Raw genomic sequence first — 6,367 nt, 5'->3', positions numbered from 1 at the left:
CGGGCTCGTCCCACACCGTCTCGGCCCCACCATCGTCTATCGTGTCGCTGCCGGCGACGTCTCAGCCTATGAGCCCATCTTCCCAGCTTACAGCTGGTCAAAGGTCTCCAATTAGGCGTGCGCGGGAACGTTCCCGCAGCCCCTCCTCTCGCGGGGTTCGCCCCCGTCGGGAGTCGCGATCCAGATCTCGATCGCCTCGCCGGAGAAGGCACTCCCGCTCCCCTCGAAGGGGTAGACGGCATCAGGACACATCTGGGGTGGCTGAGCTCACCTCCAAGATGTCGCAGTTTATGGAGCTCATGATGGGACAACAATCCCTCCTCATGACTCTAGCGAATGTGGCGCCTCGGGCCCCAGAGATGGTTACCGGACCCAGCGCTAGTCAGCCGATGGTTCCTCCACCAGTTCCCCAGGAAGTAGAGTGGGACGCCGATGCTGTGTCAAGGGACGCATCTGATGCAGACCCGCTCTTTGAAGACACAGAGCCTGAGGTGGCATCCCAGCACTCTGGGCAGGACGACCCTGAAGTGCTGGATACTAATGACCCTATCTGGTCAGTGGTGGAGAGGGCAGCCCGTCATCTAGGCGTGGACTGGCCTGCATCAGAGCCAAGACGTCGCTCTCTATTTGAATTGCCATCGGCTCCGCCCCTTCAGTCCAGGATGCTCCCGGCATTCCCGGATTTTATTAAGGAGGTGAAGTCCACCTGGGGAGCACCGGCCTCCGCCCCTGCGACTTCTCGCAAGGCTTCGGCCTTCACCATGCACGGGGCGAGCGAAGCTGGGCTGGCGTTGTTTCCGCCAGTGGGCGCCGCGTTTGCCGCGCTAGTAAAGACGCCGACACTTTCGGGGCTGGCTAAGGACCCTTCCTGCCCTAACAGGCAGTGTAGGATTACGGAGGCCCACCTAAAAAAGGGTTATGCCGCGGCTACAGAGGCAGTTAGACTGTCCAACGCGGCCAGCCTCCTGACAGTCTACCAGGCGGCGCTGATTCGCGACCTGCCTGAGTCCCCATCCGTCGGGCTCAGAACCGAGCTGGGTGCAGTTGCACAGCTTTTGGTCAGGCTGGCTCAGATAAATGTGCGAGCACAGGGCAGGAGCATTGCTTCCCTCGTAGTAGCAAGGAGGCAGCTATGGCTCTCACAGGCCAGGGTACAGGAGCCTGATAAGGCCCCGTTGTTAGATGCTCCTATATCCCCGGGGCACACGTTTGGCCCAGCGGTGGAGGAGATGCTGCAACGCTCCGTCAAGGCGCGTGAGGCGTCGCAGCAGTTGGCTAAGATGTGGCCAAGCAAGCCTTTCCAGCCAAGGCGGCCGCAGGAGCGCCAATGGCGCAGGGCGCCGCCGCAGCAGCAGGCGCACCCACAGGGCAGTAAAGCCGCCCCTTCGGGGGTTGCAGCACACAGCCAACCCACGTTTGCAAGACCGCAGCGCAGAGGGTGGCGCCCCAGAGGAGGTAGCAGACCACGCCCTCGTGGCTCTGGTCAGGCCCCTCGTGAGCGAGCGCAGCCTAAGCAGCCCTGAGAAACCCCGGCAGCCGTTAACCCACCCCTACACTGTTCCACAGCTCCTGTTCTGGCAACAATGCACCAACGACATCTGGGTGCGCAAAACTATACTCACCGGGTACACCCTTCAATTCCGGTTAAACCCCCCCCCCTTCAGGGGAGTGGTGGTAACTGCAGTGAAGGACTCGGTTCAGTCCTCAGCTCTAAATGCAGAAATACAGGCATTGCTCAAGAAGCGTGCCATTCAACTAGTAGACCCTGCTCTGACCGACCAGGGGTTCTACTCCAAATACTTCCTTGTGCCAAAGAAGGACGGCGGGCTCCGCCCTATTCTAGACCTGCGTGTACTGAACAAATACCTACGGGTGTTGTCGTTCAAGATGCTTACGCACAGGCACATTGTCCAGTCTGTCCGGCAGGGCGACTGGTTTACCACCGTAGACCTCACAGATGCGTACTTTCACGTTCCCATCTGTCCGGGTCACAGGAAGTACCTACGTTTCGCATTTCAGAGCAGGGTCTACGAGTTTTGTGTCCTGCCATTCGGCCTGTCTCTAGCTCCTCGAACCTTTTCGAAGTGTATGGACGCCATTTTAGCCCCCTTGCGGGTTCAAGGCGTTCGACTGCTGAACTATCTGGACGACTGGCTCGTCTGCGCGCAGTCAAAGGAGCAGTTGGCACAGCACACAGTGATGGTTACAGACCATCTTCAGCGGCTAGGTCTGAAGGTCAATCCAGACAAGAGCCGCCTCGTGCCCAGCCAACAGACCGAGTTTTTGGGTCTGCATCTGGACTCAGTGTCCATGGAAGCGACCCTATCGACACAAAGAGTTGCCTCATTAGAGCGGTGTCTCTCCCTATTCAGGTTGAGAGAAACAGTCAGCATGGAGCTTTGTCAGCGCATGCTGGGGTTGATGGCTGCCGCCTCGCAAGCCCTTCCTTTGGGCTTACTACACCAGAGACCTCTGCAGGCCTGGTTCAATGCCTTCGCGTTGCACCCGCGGAGAGACAAGCACCACAGGCTGAGGGTATCCCGAACCTGCTGGGAAGCATTACGCTGGTGGAAAGTTCAGTCGAACATCCGCCAGGGCGTGCGCTTGGGTCCCATCTTCCGAAGGGAAGTTATCACAACCGACGCTTCCAACCAAGGTTGGGGAGCAGTCTGGAACGGGACAGGGACCCGTGGAGTGTGGTCAGGACCCTGGAGGTCAGCCCACATCAACGCTCTGGAACTCAGAGCAGTGGACCTCGCCCTTCGGCACTTCTTGCCAGTGCTTCTAGACAAGCACTTGTTAGTGCGGTCAGACAACACCACAGTAGTGGCGTATATCAATCGCCAGGGCGGATTACAGTCCCCAGGTCTTCACCGGATGGTAACGCGGCTGTTGCTCTGGGCTCAACCGCGGTTAGCCTCTCTGCGTGCAGTTCATCTGCCGGGCAGAGTCAATTACGCAGCGGATCTCCTGTCCAGAGGAGGTCCTCTTGCGGGCGAATGGCGTCTTCACCCTCGGGTGGTAGAGCGCATCTGGGAATGGTTCGGCACAGCGCAAGTCGATCTCTTCGCTTCGCGAGAGACCATGCACTGTCCTCTATGGTTCTCGGTGAAGGACCTCGACAGCCCCCTGGGGGTGGATGCACTGGCTCACGAATGGCCGCCAGGGCTCCTGTATGCATTTCCACCGATTTCGATGCTCCCCGCCTTCTTGGAGAAGGTCAGGGTAGAGCAAGCGACAGTGATTCTGATCGCTCCTCGGTGGCCTCGGAGGATATGGTTCCCGAGTCTAGTGCAGTTGTTGCACGGTCGCCCGAGGGAGCTCCCTCTGCGAGCGGACCTGTTGTCCCAAGCCCAAGGAGGGCTATGGCATCCGAACCCCAAGCTCATGCAGCTATGGGCTTGGCCCCTGAGCGGGAGCGCCTGTCAGCCTTAGGGCTTTCAACGGCGGTTATATCCACTATTCAGAGTGCGAGAGCGCCCTCTACTCGGTCGCAATATATGTATAAGTGGAACTTATTTCAGAGTTGGTGTCTGGCTGAGGGCCATGACCCGGTCTCCTGCCCGATGGCAGTGATATTACAGTTTCTGCAGAAGCTGTTGGACGAGGGTAAGTCTCCCTCTACACTTAAAGTGTATTTGGCCGCTATTTCGGCTTGCCACGTACGCATTGACGGGTTATCACCTGGTTGCCATTTTTTGGCATCTCAGTTTCTGAAAGGCGCAAGACGCTTGCGGCCTCCAAGAACGACCAGTTTACCATCGTGGAGCCTTGATGTGGTGCTAGAAGCCCTTGCCAAGGCACCGTTTGAGCCTCTCCACAGCGTGGATATGAAGCTCATATCTATTAAGACTGCGCTTTTGCTGGCTGTAGTATCAGCAAAACGCGTGAGCGAATTACATGCACTGTCAGTGCATCCTTCTTGTACTCGTTTTGCAGGAGACAGTTCTAAGGTCTCCATGCGCCCTAATCCGGCCTTTTTACCAAAGGTTATATCCCCGTTCCACATGAACCAGTCAGTCGAGTTGATGGCGTTCCATCCTCCTCCTTTTTCTTCCCCAGAGGAAGAGCGGTTACACATGCTCTGCCCTGTGAGGGCATTGAGGTGTTATATTGACCGTACAAGGACTGTGAGGCAGACAGAACAGTTGTTCATATGCCATGGTTCTAGATCTTTGGGTCAGCCGCTGTCTAAACAGTGCCTTTCCCACTGGATAGTGGATGCTATTAAATTAGCGTATGAATCTGCAGGCCTTCCACCACCAGGGCAGTTGAAGGCGCATTCTACCAGGGGTATGGCGACATCCTGGGCCCTCTTTCGAGGGGTGCCGGTGTCTGATATTTGCGCGGCAGCCAGTTGGGCTACGCCGCATACTTTCATGAGGTTTTACAGGCTAAATGTACTGGAATCCTCTGCTCCGTCATTTGGAGCATCTGTGTTGCACTCTATGACGCCTCAGGTTGCAGACGTCTAGAGTGGTTGACAATATGGTGTGACTATTCCACCTTGGGACAGGTGTCATTGCGAGCATAGACGCTGAGGCGCAGCTCCGCAAATGTGTAGATGTACTGCCTACGCAGTTGCGTTATGACGTAAGTCTGTCCTACTGCCGAGAATCCTCCCTCGCGACGGCTTGGGTACACTGTTCCCATACCTTGATGGTTATTTTCGACTTGAAAGGGAACGATAGGTTGCGGATGCAACCCCGGTTCCCTGAAAGAGAAAATAACCATCAAGCCGCGAGGCCGCTCTGGAGGCCTTCACGGCCTGAAGGGCAAAAGAGGAAGTGACTCTCCGCGCGCTGCGTATAGTGACTCTCCTATCGGCATCTTTGACATAAAGCTCAGCCAATCCCTACTGCCTGACGGCAATGTCCCATACCTTGATCGTTATTTTCTCTTTCAGGGAACCGGGGTTGCATCCGCAACCTATCGATTTCATTACAAACACGTTACAAATTAAAGCAAACTTCAAGCCATTTATATTTATTCTCAATTAACAGAAACTCTTCCATTGCTAAAAAATATTTTAAAAAAATCTGTTTGTGCTTCTCGGAAGGCATATGATGGAGGGCGCACTGCAGTTTTTCAGTCTGGGGAATATTACAAATTAGGAGACACTGCTTTAAAATACACATGTAGGGCGGGCGAATCTGTTACAAAGAATTGCCACACTTTGTATTTATCTCCATAATGCGTTGGGACTAAATACACAGATACATTAAAACTATTTGGAGAATGCGGGCATCGATCCCGCTACTTCTCGCATGCTAAGCGAGCGCTCTACCATTTGAGCTAATTCCCCTTGATTTATGCCAGCGATTCTCATAGGCTCCATCGCAGCTTGATACGAGCAATTCAGATTGTATCGGCAATGTAGTCTGCCAATTGCAAATTCAAAAAATTAATTAATTAACTAAATAGCAAATATTTCGACGAGAGGTATGTTTTCAATTTCTTCAAAAAGTAGTCTCAGCTCGTTGATTCAGTCGCTTTAAAATCCACCTCTGTGTCCCGATGCAGCAGCGCTGTGTGCTGTGGCTCGAGCTTGTTTGACGAGGCAGGCAATGCAAAAATGCCAAAACTTGCTTTTGTATCACACGACAAACTTAAGGTCTGCTTTAACGGCTTGGCTGTCTCAAGTTAGTTTGTATTTTTAATGTAACACCTCATTATTGCACAGTCATTGTATCATATGAAGTCTCTGTTGTGCTACCAAGATATTGCCAGTTGGGGGCGACGGTCTGCCAATAATATTAATATTGCATTATCAGTGTCTTCAACAACTAGTCTGTTTACAACAAAAATGCAATCTGTGTTAGGAACACTATTTTAGTCTGATTTAAAATGGAAATTAAAATAGTATTGAGTGCTGACAAGAGTTGGTATCAGCTGTTGATTTCCTTGAAACAATCTTTCCGAGCGCTCACTTAGCATGCGAGAAGTAGCAGGATCGATGCCCGCATTCTCTAAGTAGTTTTAATGTATCGGCGTATTTAGTCCCAACGCATTATGGAGATACATACAGTGTGGCAATTCTTTGTAACAGACTCGCCCGCCCTAACAAGCGAAACATTCAACAGCTCAGAAACACCATAATAGAATCCGATGCCTTTACTAATGCATTTCGAAACTGTTAAGTTTTCTCCCAAATGCAGTTTTCAACAAATGTTTTTTTTTTTTTGTATTCCTTCCAGAGTAAGTCCAAAAGGCAAACACTGGAACTGGCTGCCTGAAAGTGCAGCGCTTGAACTGCCTCAACAAACTCTTAGCTCTAAAACGTGTACATTGAAAGTCTATTAACATCTTTAACACAAGCATCTGTATTCCAATAGCGGTTAATCCACAGAGTGATCAATAAAGTGGC

This window comes from Acipenser ruthenus, chromosome 55 (genome assembly GCF_902713425.1).
Source record: "Acipenser ruthenus chromosome 55, fAciRut3.2 maternal haplotype, whole genome shotgun sequence".
NCBI lineage: Eukaryota > Metazoa > Chordata > Actinopteri > Acipenseriformes > Acipenseridae > Acipenser > Acipenser ruthenus.
The sequence above is the reverse complement of the archived record's forward strand: the minus strand, read 5'-3'. Positions refer to the sequence as shown.